This window comes from Furipterus horrens, unplaced genomic scaffold (genome assembly GCF_987537825.1).
Source record: "Furipterus horrens unplaced genomic scaffold, mFurHor1.1.pri manual_scaffold_13, whole genome shotgun sequence".
NCBI lineage: Eukaryota > Metazoa > Chordata > Mammalia > Chiroptera > Furipteridae > Furipterus > Furipterus horrens.
In genome coordinates, this window is record NW_028327183.1 from 50,408,003 (window position 1) to 50,424,014 (window position 16,012).

The following is a 16,012-nucleotide window of genomic DNA, read 5'->3' on the forward strand; positions in this document are numbered from 1 at the left end:
TCCACCCTCTGTCCCTCATTCTCAGGGTGCGTTTGGACAATCAGGTGGCCAGGATCAGAGGAGACCCAGGGGAGAGCAGGAGGAAGGTGGGAAGGGGAGGAGGAGGCTGTGAGATGCAGGTTAAGAAAACGCGAAGAGACACACGATGCTACAGGAAGAGGGAGGGGCCGATCCTACCCATGGGGGGAGGGTTGGGGGTAGGGGGTACGGAGATAATGCTGCCGGCTGCCTGGACGCAGAGGGAAGCGACTCTCGCTACTACCAGCTGCCGCTGGAGCCCAGTTCCTGTCTGGCGGCTGCGCGGCCGGGACTGGGGATGTGAGGCGCATAGCAATGGGGCGCTGCGGAGGCTCCACTGCAGCTCCCAGCTGGGGAGGGGGCGGGGTGGGGGCCGAGGGGCAGCCCTGAGGCTCCCTCCGCCTCCCCCTTCCCAGCTGGGTGCTCCCCATGGGATTTCCCCACCCTGAGAAAGTGTCCTCAGGAGAGGCCGCAGGGAGCAGGGCAGGAGCAGCAGAGGTGGGGGTGGGGAGAGGAGGGTCAGGTGGGAGTGGCAGAGAGAAGGGGATGCGGACGGGCAGCGGGGCTCAGACCCTGGAGAGAGGCTGGCTGGGCCCCCCAACCCGAGAGGAGCCCGTGAAAGAGGGGACAAGAAAACGTGGGAGGAACCCCGCACCGAGCCGGGGCTTCGGACTCCCGGGACTGATGGGGAGTTGGAAGGAGCTGAGGCTTGGAGGAGAGGTCCCGGGGGCGCGGGCCCTAGTCCTGGGAGGTCTGGGATTTGGGGGGTGGGGTGTCCCAGGGGCAAGGAGACAGAGAAAGGGGCTCTGCGCAGAGAAAGGTCATAGAAGGGGGTCCCAGACAGACACGGTCTGAGAGAAGGAAGTGCGGAGTGCTAGGAGAGGGAGGCTAAAGTGGGGGGCCTCCTGGAGACAGGTTTAAGGAAGGGAGCTATCTGGGTGGCGTTAGAGATGCTGGGGATGAGAGGGCCCTACGGGGAAGGCGAGGTGCAGTTAGAAGGTCCTGGAAGAGCGACGTGAGGCTGGGAAGGCCCTGGAGGGCAGCAGATGGGGGGAGGGGAAGCCCCCCCAGAGGAGAGGGCTGAGGACGGTGGGAGGGAGGTAGTGGTCCCAGAGAGACACGTGCCCCAGGATACAAGGCCTCGGAGCAGAATGGGGTGGAGGAAGGGGGTCTTGGGAAGAGTGAGGGGCAGGGGATGGGCTGCTGACCATCAGGGGTTAGGGGCGGCCCCCAGGGAGAAGGGCTGAAGGTTGGGGAGGGGGTTGTCTCGCTCCCCAGTCACCCCCTCCATCTTTCCCATTCTCACTTCCCAAACTCCCTGGTTCTCCCCGGTTGCCAAGGCAACCGCTCCTGCCAGGCGCGGTCACCAAGGAAACCCCGTACCCGCCTCTCCCCCCCCATCACTGGCGTGCCCCCCCCCCAAGCAGCAGCGGTGTAGAGGGTGGGAGGGGCAGTGGGGGGAAAGAACCCGGACTCCAGCCCCGGAAAGGGGGGGCCCAGACCTACACCCGTCAGTCCCCCCACCTCAAACCTACATCCTCAACCCCACCTCTGAATGCGCAGCGACCGCGGGACGTGCACCCCCAGCCGTGACCGTCCCCAGGCAGCGGCGACCCCCCTAACACAGAACTCGCCTGGCTCGGAGAACCCCCACCTGGCTGCCTCCCCCACCCACCACGGCCCTCCATCAGGCCCCTCCCACTGTCCTCTGCCGCCGCCCCCCATCCCGGAGGAGGCCTGCGACCGCGGTCCCCTAATTAGCGAATGCCCCCCACGCGCCCCCCACGGTTCCGCCTCCCGCCCTTGCCCGGCGCCCCTCGGTATCTACTCACAGCGAGGAAAGGGGCTCCTTCCGGGGGGCAGCATGCCCGGCCCGCGGGGGGAGGACCCCCCCAATGAGGCGCGGGGATGTGGGGTGCGGGCCCGCTGCGGGCGACGCGGGGGGCGGGGCTGCGGCCGCCCGAGGCTCGCGCGCTCCCCCCTCCCCGGCTCCGGGGTGGGGAGGGGGCTTCGGCAGCTGCCGCGGCGGGGATCGGGGATCGGGGAGCTCGGCCGCTCCGCTTGCTCGCCCGCCCGGCTCCCGCCGGCCCGCCGCCCGCCTTCCTTCTCGCCTTCCTTTCTTTCCTTCTTTCCTTCCTCGCTTCCTTCCTTCCAGCCTTCCCTCCTTCCTTCCCCCTCCGCGGGCCGCCGGCGCCGCGCTCCCCCCACCCACCCCCCCAGGCCCCGGCCCCGGCCCCGGCCCCCGCCTGGGACGGTGCGGCAGCGACCGGGAGCAGCCGAGAGCGGCGGAGACGGGAGCGGAATACTGATGATGGAGGGGAGGGAGGGAGGGCAGGGCGGCCCGGGGGGGAAGGAGGGGGGAGGCGGGAGGGGAGGGAAGGCAGAGAAGAGGAGAGGGAGAGGAAGAGGGGGAAGGAAGGGGAGGGAGAAAAGGGGACAGGATGGGTGAGGGAGGGAAGGGGGAGGGACAAGAGTGGGGGAGGGAGAAGAGGGAGAATGGAGGGGGAGGGGGAGAAAAAAGGAGGAGGAGGGCAAAGGGAAGGGAAGAGAGAAGAGGGCAGAGGGGAAGAAGTGGGGGAGAGGAGGGCAGGAACGGAAAGGGGAGGGGAGCGGGAGGGCTGCTGGGAAGAGAGAGTGGGGGTGAGCCCACCTGGGTGAACCCCTGTGGCTGAGTGAGGATGAGGGGGGGTCTGAGGGAAAGGGTGGAGGGAAGGACGGGGTGGTTAGGCTAGGGGGGTGCCCAGGAGCTGCAAGTGGGTTGGGGGTGGCCTGGAGGAAAGGAGAAGGCAAAACTTTGGGGTGGTGTGGGGGAGGGGGAGGAGGGGAGCAGGGGGAGGGGCTGTCCGCAAGACCAAGAAGATCCACACCCAGAGTCCTGGACTGTGCACAGGGGATCTGGAAGGAGCGAGAAGAGGTGGGGCCCAGGCCTGTCAGGTGGAGGCGCCTGGGAGGGGGCAGAGGACAGGGCCCCGCAGCCTCCAACCCCCCCCCCCCAATCCTCTCACCTCCCCCAGGTGTTGGCAGCGGCTGTGGGGACGCATTTAGAACTGTGAAGCCAGCACCTTGGGTGCGGGGAGGGGGAGGGCGGATGCAGAGGCCTCAGAGAGGTCACCTGCCCCCCCCCCCCCAACAGCTCCTCCTGTCTACTATCACCAAAAGCTTTGTCACCAACCATGGGGACATCGGAATCAAGGCAAAGGAACCCAGGAGCAGGCTGAAAGGAGTCAGGCCGCTGTGCAGGACACTGGGTCTCCTTCCAGGTTCTGCAATTAGGACAGAAACTTCATGTCTTCCCCGTCCCTTCAAAAAGTCAGTGACAAGAGAACGGTGACAAGAGACTGACCCTCCCTCTTGGCCCTCCTCATTCTGAGAGCCCTGTGGTGGGGAAAGAGTGGCCCTTCACCCCAGAGGCAGAACTGAGGCCAAGTGGAGGCAGGCTGGGGAGCATCGAGGGGGGCTGGGATGAAGGGAGGGAAAGGGGGCCAGACAGACGTTTGTAATGAGCCAGAGCCGGAGACAGACCCACAGACCCACAGACCCAGAGTTCACGAGACAAGTAAGGTCACATTTGGGCGCATACGAAGCAGCTGTAGAGGGGCGTTGGTGAACCCAGAGGTGTGAGAGCTACCAAGAGGGAAAACTGAGGAAAGGAGAGTCAGGTGAGGGCCAGAGAGCAACAGGTGTGTTGTGGCGATTTGGGTTCCCACGTGGGCGCCACTGACATCTGGTTTAGGAGACCAGAGGAGTGGACGCGTGTGCTCCCCAGAGCGCAGCGGAGCGAAGACCCAAGGTCAATGGTAACACTGGTAAAACAGTAATAACGAGCTGCCAGCAAGTCCCGCGCTCTTGCTACTGTCAGATGCTGTGCTGAGCCCTTCGGGAACACCTCATTTATTCCTTACAACCACCCTGAACTTGACTCCTAGGCATGCAGGCACTGGTGGGCACCTGCTTGCTGTGCCCAGCGTTAACCCTTTAGTGACTAGAGGGTCTGTAGGGAGAGGCCAGAGAAGGAAAATAGGGAAGAATATCAATATCTTACCGACCCATGAGGCCTCCTGAGATGGGTCTGAGGCTCTGCCCATGGGATATGACTGCCCCTGGGTTACTGAAGGAGAAGTGAGTTGTCACCAACTACCAGTGTTCACAGAAGGCCTGATTTAGTGCCAAGCATAGTTGGGGACCCTAAGAAACAGCTGGAGAGCAAGACAGAACGATCCCTGTAGTCATGGAGTGTGCCTTGCAGAAGAGGTAACCGAAGGACCCATTTCAGAGAAATAGGAGGGTCCTAGGGAGAACAGGGGCTGATTATGAGGGTCCTCCTGGGGAAAGTGGCTTTTTTTTTTTTAATTTGAGAGAGAGAGAGAGAGAGAGAGAGAGAGAGAGGTGTGACTGTAAGCCGCCCCTGCTGGGACCAAGCCTGCAACCTAGGCCTGTGCCCTGACCAGGAATCGAACTTGCAACTTTTCAGTTTACTGGACAATGCTCCAACCAACTGAGCCACCCAGCCAGGGTGGAAGTGACAGCATGTGGCTTCCCAGATTGGGTCATAAAATAGATGCAACTTTCTCTTTCTTTGCTGGAATATTTGCTCTTGAGCCTTTGGCAGCTGTATAAGCCAACTGATGGCCTGGAGGCTGCCATACTGGGAGGAAGCTCAACTAACCCATGAGGAGAGGCCCTGATACTGAAGGACAGAGGCTGGGCCAGCACACAGCTGCTTTAGTGCTCCTCTGTTGCAGAACTGCCCAGCGGAGTCCCCCCGCCAAATTTTTTTTTTAATTATAAAGTTTTTAAAGAATCCTCACTTGTGGACATTTTTTCATTGCTTTTTTAGCGAGGGAGAAAGGGAAAGACATAGATGTGAGAGAGAAGTATCGATTGGTTGCTTTCTGTACCCACCCGAACTAGGGATCAAACACACAACCTAGGCATGTGCCCTGACTGGGAATCGAACCTACAACCTTTTGGTTATGAGATGATGCTCCAATCCACTGAGCCACACCAGCCAGGGCTAAGAGTTCTTGACTCACAGAAACCTTAAGTGATACTGAAATGATTTGGTTGTTTTAATCCACTAAGTATCAGGCATGATTTGTTACCCAGCAACACAGAATGACAACACTCTAGTGCCACCAGCTAGGGCAATCTCAAGCCATCTGCTCTGTCAGCGGTTGAAACTTTGGTTGAAATAAGCATACGTATCCCCTGGTTTTGGTTTCTAGATATTAAGCCCCCTAAAGGAACCAGACTCCTTGGAAAAGTAACTGCTTACAGGTTTGGGGAAGGGCAAGTACAAAGAAAGCCTGGGACACCTTTCGTGACAAAAAGGCAAGGAAGTGCTCAAAGACTAATTGAGTGTCACATTAAGAAGACACAGGGGTGGATTTCCAGCCAAGATGGAGGCCTAGACAGACACGCTGAGTCTCCCTCCACAACTAAGAAGGAATACAACTACCTCAAAACTAGAGACAACCAGAAACTCGAGCTGCATAGAAGTCCAACAAACAAAAATATAAAGAAGAAATACTCATCCAGACAGGTAGGAGGGGCAGAGACGGAGTGGAGAGGAGGCGCTGTGGTGGCGGCAGCGGTGGCATCAGCGGGAGGCCAGTGGAAAGTGCAGTCATAGATTTTTAAAAGTCAGGAGGGACACCTGAGGAGCGCTCCCAGCACCAGACCAGACCACACAGCTCATGGTTCCAGCACCGGGGAAAATCAAGCCTCATTGCTTCTGACTGTGTAGACCAGTGGGGGTTGGGGCGGAGGCAGAAACTGCTGGTCTCTCAGTAGAGTCTGCTGGCTTAAAGTGCCCCCACGGTCCTAGAATGTCTGCAGACCCACCCACTCTGGGAACAACAGACAGGACAATAGCTAGAGAGGTGCCAGTGCCATGTGGGAAGTGGGAGAAATGCCTGGAAAAACGACAAGTGCTGAGCAAGCAGCGTTGTTCCCTCTCAGACCCCCCCCCACAGCACCACAACGTGGTGAAACGGGTCACCCTGTACTGACAAATACCTAAGGCTCCGCCCCTTACAACGCAACACGTGCGACAGCTCTACCTAAGACACAGAGGCAAACAAAGGAGCCTGTCAAGTTGAGGAGACAGAGGAGTATGGTCCAAAAGAGGAAACAGATCAAGGTTCCAGTGGGAGAACTAAGTGATGAGGAGATAGCCAACCTAACAGATGCAGAGTTCAAAACACTGATGATAAAGATGCTCACAGGTTTGACAGATATGCTTGAGTACAGCAAACGCATAAGGGAAGAAGTGAAGGCTATGCCAAATGAAACAAAAGAAAATCCACACAAAACCAATGGTGAAGGGAAGGAAACCGGGGTAAAATCAATGACTTGGAACATAAGGAAGAAAAAAAAGTCAACCAGTACAGAATGAGGAAACAAGAATTTAAAAAATGAGTAGAGGCTTAGGAACATCTGGGACAACTTTAAATGTGCCAACATCCAAATCATAGGGGTGCCAGAAGGAGAAGAGGAAGAACAAGAAATTGAAAGCTTGTGTGAAGAAATAATGAAGGAAAACTTCCCAAATTTGGTAAAGGAAATAGACATACAAGTCCAAGAAGCACAGAGAATCCCAAACAAGCTAGTCCCAAAGAGGACCACACCAAGACACATCACCATTAAAATAACAAAGGTGAAAGATTAAGTGAGAATCTTAAAAGCAGCAAGAGAAAAGCAGAGAGTTACCTACAAAGGGGTGCCTATAAGACTCTCAGCTGATCTCTCGGAAGAAATTTGGCAGGCAAGAAGGGACTGGCAAGAAGTATTCAATGTGTTGAAAAGCAAGGACCTATCCAGCAAAGCTATCATTTAGAATGGAAGGGCAGATAAAGTGCTTCCCAGACAAGCTAAAGCTAAAGGAGTTCATCATCACCAAGCCCTCATTATATGAAATGTTAAAGGGACTTATTTAAGAAAAAGAAGATCAAAACTATGAACACTAAAAGGACAACAAACAACTATCAACAACGGAATTAAAAAATGAAAACAAAATTCAACTAAACAAACCAGAATAGGGACAGAATCCTAGGTATGGGGATCATTTGGAGGGTTATCAGCTGGGAGGGGGAGGGGGAGAAATGGGGAAATGGTGCAGGGACTAAGAAGCATAATCGGTTGGTAGAAAATAGACAGGTGAAAGTTAAGAATAATATAGGAAAGGGTGAAGCCAAAGAACTTATATGGATGACCCATGGACATGAACTAAGGGGGTGGGATTGCTGGAGGGAAGAGGAGTAGTGGGCGGAGGGAAGCAAAGGGAAAAAAAATTGGGACTAGTGTAACAACATAATCAATAAAATATGCTTAAAAAACAAACAAACAAACAAAAAAGACACAGGGGCCCTGGCTGATGTGGCTCAGTGGATTGAGCATTGGCCTATGAACTGAAAGGTTGCTGGTTTGGTTCCAAGTCAGGGCACATGCCTGGGTTGCTGGCCTGGTCCCTGGCTAGGGTCATGGGAGAGGCAACCTATTGATGTTTCTCTCCCTCTCTTTCTCCATTCCCCCTCCCTCTAAAACTAAATAAAATAAAATATAAAGGGCTCCTACTGACAAAAGTTGGGACAATTTGAGCCCTGGCTGGGTGGCTCAGTTGGTTGGAGCCAACCAAAAGGTTGTGGGTTTGATCCCTGGTCCGGTTGTGTATGGGATGCAACCAATGGATGTTTTTATCTCTCTCCCTTCCTCTCTCTCTAAAATCAATGTAAAAAATACCCTCGGGTGAGGATTTTAAAAAACATTAAAATTTTCAAGTGATACTTGATATCTACTAGACATCAGTTTCAGCCTTAGATTTACACTACCTTATTGGGGAAAAGAAATCTTTGTGAAGCTGGGTTTTCGATGAAAAGCAAGCACTGCCCTGAAAATATTTGTGAAAGAGGACATGAGGGTGGTGGTGTCCAAGCTGATCCTGAAGTCTGAGAGGTTGAACCATGCCCGACAGGTGCACACCTCCCATTAGTCATAGTGCCATTTAAGAATGCAATAAAAGCCCTGGCTGGTGTGGCTAAGTGGATTGAGTGCCGGCTTATAAATCAAAGGGTCACCAGTTCGATTCCCAGACAGGGCACATGCCTGGGTTGTGGGCCAGGTTCCCAGTTTGGGGTGTGCTAGAGGTGAGAGGCAACCACTTTGATGTTTCTCTCCCTCTCGTTCTCCCTCCCCTCTCTCTAAAAATAAATAGTCTTAAGAATGCAGTAAACTATTTTTCTTTCAACTTCTGTGCTTTACTTTTTCACCTGGCGTTAAATTGTTAGGATGTAAGTACTTCTTACATTGTATGACCCTAACTAGTTAATAAATGGAACCATTAGGTATTTCTTTTGGGTCTAGGTACACCATGAAAAAAATGACCAGGACATGGGAGGCACAGGGAGGTGAGAAGGTTCGGGACCCTATGCTCCAACCTCATTTCCTTTCTTACAGAAAACAGGATAGAGGACCAAGTTAAAAGACACCAGGAAGAAACGATCAGACAAATGCGGAATGTGGGGCATTCTGCAAGGTAATCAGCCTGGTCTCTTCAAAATGTCAATGCCACAGGGGAGAAAGGAAAGGTTGGAGTGTCTGCTCTAGGTTAGAAGAGATTAAAGAATTATAACAACTGGATGCCATGCATGAGTCTCCTGTGGATCCTAGTTTGAAACATTTTAAAAAATAAGCCCTAGCCCTGGCTGGTGTGGCTCAGTGGATTGAGTGCCAGCCTGCCAACCAAGGGATCACCAGTTCGATTCCCGGTCAGGGCACAGGCCTGGGTGGTGGGCCAGGTTCCCAGTTGGGGACGCACAAGGGACAACCACACATTGATGTTTCTTTCCTTTTCTTTCCTCCCTTCCCCTCTCTCTGAAAATAAATAAATAAATAATATATATTTTAAAAGCCCTAACAGACCATCTCTGGGCAGTTGGAAAAATGTGAGGTTGGACTTGATCGTAGAAACATTAGGGCATTAATGTTAATTTTCTTAGATGTGGTAATAATAGGATATTGTGAGTATGTAAAAGAAGGTTCTTATTTTTAGGAGATTCATGCTGAAGTGGTTACACTTGAAACTGATTTTCAAGTAATCCAGCGTTTGAAATGTTAACAGTTGTTGCATCGAAATCGTGGGTATATATGGATGCTCATTACATTTAAGTTTTCCCCCAATTTTCTGTATATTTGACATTTTTCAGAAAAAAAATGGTGGTGGTGGGGTGTTGGCTGATAGAAGTAACATTTAAGGCATGTCGTCTCTTGCAATGAATTCCTCCCCATTCCACATAAACAATCACCCTCGCCGCTCTTCATCAGCAATAAGATTGCCCTGGTAGCTCTCATCTTAAAAGTATCACTTAATTCAGCGCCAGTCTGTGAACCAAAGGGTCGCTGGTTCGATTCCCAGTCAGGGCACATGCCTGGGTTGCGAGCCAGGTCCCCAGTAGGGGGCGCGCTAGAGGCAACCACATGTTGATGTTTCTCTTCCTCTCTTTCCCCCTCCCTTCCCCTCTCTCTAAAATAAATAAAAAATATATATTTTAAAAAATCACTCAACCCCCCTCCTTTGTCACCACACCTCTCTCTGCAGCTCACCCTAGTCTTTGTCCTTTGAGCAAAGCTTCTGAAACCGTGGGAAGACTCAATCGCTCCACTTCCTCACGTCTGCTCTCTCCTCTAATGCCAGCCGGGCTCCTGCCCCTCGCTCCATTAAGCTGCCCTTGTCATCGTCACCGATGACCTCCACGTGGCATACCCAGGGGCCATTTCTTGACCCCATCCTACTCATCCCCCTGGCAATGCTTGACATGGGACCCCTTGAAACCATTTCTTCTCCTGGCTTCGTGGGCTCCAGCCTCTCCTTGATTTCCTCCTCCCTCCACAGACTTTGCCTGGTTTCTCCACCGCAGCTCGGCCTCTCCCTGTGGGAGGAGAGCCCCAGGGCCAGACCCGCCCTGTGCTCAGCTCTCTCCCCACAGGTGCCCTCGCCCAGTTCCAGGTCTTGAAACCCACAGCCAACTGATGACTCCCCAAGGGGCTGCCAGCCCTGACCTCCGTCTGCACGCAAAGGGCTGCTTGACACCTCTACGTCTCAAGTGCAACCCGTCCAATTCCAAAACGGAGCTCTTGACTCCCACCCACAACTACACTCACCTTTTATTTGCCTCCAGTCAATAGTTATTGAGGAAAGAATGTAGAAATTGTTCTCCATGGTCCTCTTTATTTTATTTTATTTTTTTAAAAGATTTTATTTATTTATTTTTAGAGAGAGGGGAAGGGAGTGAGAAAGAGAGGGGGAGAAATATCAGTGTGCGGCTGCCTCTCGTGCACCCCCAACTGGGGACCTGACCTGCAACCCAGGCATGTGCCCTGACTGGGAATCGAACTGGCAACCATTTGGTTCACAGGCCGGCGCTCAATCCACTGAGTCACAGCAGCCAGGGCCTCCATGGTCCTTTTTTCCTCACCGCTAAATTCAATCCATGAGCCAGTCCTGTGGCTCTACCTCTAAGACGTATTGTAGCCAGACCCTTCTTCCCACCCCTTCTGCCACCACAGTAGCAAAAGCCACCATTCTCTCTCCCATGGTCAACTGAACGGGTCCTCACCGGCCTCTGGCTGCCACTCCTGCCTCCCTACAGCAGCCAGAGTGACCTGGTTAAAACGTAAATCAGATCATACTATCATTCATCTTGAGACATTGTGAGGACTTTCCACCATACTTTGAGTTAAATCTGCACTCCCTACTGTGGCCTCTAAGGCCCTGCGTGGTCTGGACTGGATCCCACTCCAACCTCAACTCCTGCCACTCTCCCCTCACTCACTACAATCCAGCTCCTTCCACTGCTGTGGGCTCACTCCTACCTCAGGGCCTTTGCACTAGCTACTCTCTGCCTGACACATCCTCTCCCAGATTTCCACGTGGCTGGCTCCTTGTAGTTTTCAGATCTTAGTTCAAATATCACCATCTCAAAGGGAGTTCCTTGTCCAACTTACTTAAAATTAAAAAAATATATATATTATTATTGATTTGAGAGAGAGAGAGATGAGAGAAAAACATTGATGAGTTTGCCTTCCACATGTGCCCTGACCGAGGATTGAACCCTCAACCTAAGTATATTCCCTGACCAGGAATCAAACCCATGATCTTTCGGTGCATGGGAGGACACTCCAACCAACTGATCCACACAGGCCAGGGCAAAAGGTTTACTTTTTAAAGTAAAGTAGTTCATGAGTGTATTAGTTTTCTATTGCTGCTATAACAGATCATCACAAACTTAGTGATTTAAAACAACCCAGATTTAATATCTGAGAACTCTGGAGGTCAGAAATGCAAAGTCAGTGTCACTGGGCTAAAATCAAGGTGTGTTCCTTCTGGGGGCTCTCGAAGGCCTCCCATCACTCCGCTCTGTGTTTCCACCGTCACATCACTTTCTCTGACTCTGATCCTTCGATCTCTCTCTCAAAATGACCTTTCTAATTACATTGGGCTCCCCCGATAGTCCAGGATAATCTTCCCCTTTCGAGATCCTTAAGTTAGTCACATCTGCAAAGTTCCTTTTGCCATGGAAATCAACATATTTTCAGGTTCCAGGGATTAGGACGTGGACAGAATAAACTGCCACAATGATCATAAAAGAACAGATGGAAAATAGAGAAAAGTAGGGAAAAAAAGCCCTGGCTGGGTAGCTCAGTTGGTTACAAGGCTGTGGGTTTGATCCCCGGTCAGGGCACATACAAGAATCAACCAATGAGTGCATGAATGGGTGGAACAGCAAATTGATGTGTCTCTCTCTCTCCCTCCACCTCTGTCTCCCTTTCGCTCTCTCTCTAAAGCCAATCAATGGAAAACTTTTTTTTTTTTTTTAAGTAGAAAAAATTTTCCATACTCTCACCTTCCAAATATAATTGCTCCTTAACAGTTTGGTGCATTTCTACTTAGTCTTTAAAAGCATAGTTGCATCTGTACTTTATGTAAGATGTGTGCCTTCTGCCTTTTGCTCATGGAACATCACTTCATCAGCATTCCCATGTATTCTTCAAAATGTCATTTGAAATGGCCATGTAATATTCTATGGACTGAGTTAACTTCACCATCCCCTTCTAGTTGGATACCCTGGTAATTTCATTAAAAAAAAAAAAAAGCTATTATAAATAGCTCATGGTGAACCTCTGTGTCTAGAAGTCCCTGCTTGACTTTCAGGTGGAGTCCCGGGCTTTAAGAGCAGGAGCGTTTTTCCTGCACTTGCCATCTGCTGCCAAATTGCTTTCCAGAAGGGTGGTGGCAATTTCCATTCGGGCGCAGTATGGGCATGGGCGCCGGCTCTGCCGCACTCGCTAGCGTTCAGTAGACCCTTAAAGCCTGTGTTGCTCGTTTGATGGGCAGAGAAAAGAACCACTGAGCTGCTTTAGTGCTGTGCCCTCGGGGCTTCGTCAGAAGGAAACAAGCAAAGCAGTTAATGTGAAAATCGCTTCCGCTTTCACTGCGGAGTTCTGTTAATGACCCAGTAATTCAACTTCTCCGAACTTACAATAAAGACATAATCAGAGAGGTAGGTACAAGTACTCACTCTCAGAGGCAAATCACGGCATCATCTGTAATAGCCAGTTTGAAAGCAACTTCAAGGTTAAAGATTATGATGATAGAGTATGGGTGATCTTGGGGAAGTCGCTGTCTCTGTATGCTGCTGTTTTCATTTCTTTCTTTCTTTCTTTTTAAAGATTTATTTATTTTTAGAGACCAGGGAAGGGAGGGAGAAAGAGAGGGAGAGAAACATCAGTGTGTGGTTGCCTCTCACTCACCCCCAACTGGGGACCTGACCCACAACCCAGGCATGTGCCCTGACTGGGAATCGAACCGGCGACCCTTTGGGTTGCAGGTCGGCACTCAATCCACTGAGCCACACCAGCCGGGGCTTGTTTTCATTTCTAATCACTCTTGCTTTATCTATTTATTAATCATTCATTCATTCCTCTCTCTTATGGATTAGGCTCTGTGGTGACAGCTGGAGACACAGTGATGAACAAATGAGCAGGGATCAAAACGCTGCCCTTGTGAAGCTTACAATGATTCCTGCCTCACGGAAGGATCGCTGGCCTCAGTTTTCCCATCCCCAAAATGGGGGCGGGTGTTGGACAAGCAACTCTCATTGGTCCAGCATGTATTCCCTTCTCTTTCTGGTAACGGCGCTATAATATCCTCTGGGGATTTTCCCGGTCCTACTTTCATTCTGTGTGATGTTGGTGGAGCTAACCCATGCCTGGGCATTGGAGAAGTTCTTCTCCCAATCAATGAGAACCAATCTTGGCAGCTTTTCTGGCGTTACCTTAATATTGGACTTCGTTAGCGGGAAGAAATGCAACTTGGAGCTGCCAGGGACCATCTGGCTGCACTCAGGGCTGGGCGCACATCCGCGCAGTCGGTGCTCGGTGCAAACTCAGCCTGGGCTCCTCTTGCCAAACCTTCCACCCAGGATGGCATGGGAGGAGCCTCTTTTAAATGTATCCACCCAGAGGTAGCGGCTTCTGTCATTTGTCCATTCCAGGTGCCTCTTTTTGAGTTGTTTAGTAATTTTCCATTAAGGCCGCTGGTGACCCTACCCTAGTAGAGGAGAGGCTGCCCGATAATGAAGGAAAAACAGAGGAAAGCAGACGGGAGAGACAGAAAGATGAGCCCCTGACTGATCCAGCCATTCCTGGTTCAGGCTCTATTTGTAAACTTTTCAGTTACATGAACCAAGAAATATGCCCTCCCCTTTCTTTCTTTTCCTTCCTTCCTTCCTTCCTTCCTTCCTTCCTTCCTTCCTTTTCTCTTTCTTTCTTTCTTTCTTTCTTTCTTTCTTTCTTTCTTTCTTTCTTTCTTTCTTTCTTTCTTTCTTTCTTTCTTTCTTTCCTTCCTTCCTTCCTTCCTTCCTTCCTTCCTTCCTTCTTTCTTCTTTCTTTCTTTCTTTCTTTCTTTCTTTCTTTCTTTCTTTCTTTCTTTCTTTCTTTCTTTCTTTCTTTCCTTCCTTCCTTCCTTCCTTCCTTCCTTCCTTCCTTCCTTCCTTCCTTCCTTCCTTCTTTCTTTCTTTCTTTCTTTCTTTCTTTCTTTCTTTCTTTCTTTCTTTTCTTTCTTTCCTCAAACCAGTTTTCCCTGGGGCTCTGTAACTTGCAGGTGTAACAGGGCTGACTGATACGGAGCAGGCTGCCTGCTAACTACCTACTCACACCCCTCCCTCCGCACACTCTTATCGCTCCCCTATGGAATGTCAGTTTATTTAACTCTAAAACGAAAGGGTTGAATGGGCAGTGCTCCCTATTTGCTACAGGCAGTAGGGAACGCAGAGTTTGCTGACCCCATTCTACCACTGCCATAATGGCGGTTGGGAGCGATTAAGAGATTTGTCCAGATGCCGCTGGGATTTGGACCGTGGGTTATCCAGCTCCAAGTCCTGTGTTGTGTTGACAGATACATAAGCTGTGATCCTCACGGAGGAAGCAACCTCAACCGCAGGAAGAGTAATCAGTGGCAGGCTCTTCCATTTCCACTTGTGTTTTTTCTCTTGTGGAGCCTCTTGGCTGATAGTCGCCATAAAAGCATTTTTGGGGGGGAAAAAAACAAAACAAAATGTCTATTTCCCCCCCAACAGGATTGGCACAAGCTAAGCTGACTGCTGAATTCAGTTCTGGTGAGGATGTGGGAAAGCAGGTCCTCTATCCCTTCACTCACAGAAGTAAAAACTTCTATGTCCAGGCCTGCAAACCAAAGTGTCACCGGTTCAATACCCAGTCGGGCACATACCTGGGTTGCGGGCCAGGTGCCCAGTTGGGGGCGTGCAAGAGGCAACCACACAGTGATGTATCTCTCCCTCTTTTTCTCCCTCCCTTCCCCTCTCTCTCTAAAAAAAAAAATATATATATATATATATATATATATTTTTTTTTTTTTTAATTTAAGAAAAAAAACTGGTATGCCTGCTCACCCTTGCTGTGGCTTCTCATGCGTGGGGACCATGTAACTCTGTGCATGGTCATGTGAATGCTTTGGCCAATAGGATGTGGGCGGAAACAGCAGTGTGTCGATTCTGCATCTAAGGCTTAAGAGGCCTTGCATGTTGCCTTTAGCCATCTGTGTGTCTGCTCTGAGCACGGAGAAGCTTCTGTAGTAGCTGGCCTGCCCTCGGCCTGGGCCCCAGAACGAGCCACCTGGAGCAGTCCTGAGCCAGCCAGACCTACAGCCTACTGCCGGGCTGCCCTCAACAAGCCAGTCAGCTGTCACCTAAGCAATAACACGTGAAGTTGCAATAACACGTGAAGTTGCCCAGTTTCTGGTATTCACTGTACAGCAATAGTTGCAAGTTATAGGAAGTGCTTATTAAAATTCCAGTGGGTGTGGCCACATGACCTGACGATCCCGTCTCTCCTTCCTGATGCTAAGGAAACCCACGTGTACCCAAGGAAACTCTTATAAAGACATTCACGGCAGCATTGTAAGAGCAAAGAAACCAAAAATAACCTAACTGTCCAGCAACAGCCAAACAGAAAAAGAAACATGAGTTTTCTGGAATATCATTGCAGCTCTTAAAAGAAGTGGTACAGAGTGATTTAAATAAATCTGGATAGATTTCCAAGACATATTGTTGAGTTAAAAAAGCGAGCTGCAGAACAATATATACAGCATGGCCCAATTTACGTTAAAACACACTCACATGCTTGTTCAAAACAATACTACTCATTTACTACACAATACTATGCATACACTATAGTCTTAGATATATTCGCATTTTTAGACAAAGCTGATTACCATGGTTACTGCCAGGACAGAGACCTAGATTGCAGAGAGGTGATTAAAGGGGGCTTTAGCTTTATCTGTAATACAGTTTTTAAAAAGCAAAGACAGCCCTGACCAGGGTGGCTCAGTGGGTCCGGTGTCATCTCGCAAAGTGAAGAGTTGCCAGTTAGATTCCTGATTCCCGATCAGGGCACATGCCTGGGTTGGGGACCTGCAAGA

The 16,012-nt window shown here is 50.9% G+C and overlaps 1 protein-coding gene across 1 annotated transcript in view; it reads right to left on the reverse strand.

Annotated features, from left to right (window-relative positions):
• The window catches only part of LRRC4B (leucine rich repeat containing 4B), a 33,982-nt gene extending 31,783 nt beyond the window's left edge, over window positions 1-2,199 (reverse strand). The window contains exon 1 of the mRNA XM_090259544.1: window positions 1,851-2,199. The gene's annotated coding sequence lies outside the window, so the exon portion shown is untranslated. The remainder of the gene's footprint in view (window positions 1-1,850) is intronic.
• Window positions 2,200-16,012: the final 13,813 nt, after the last annotated feature.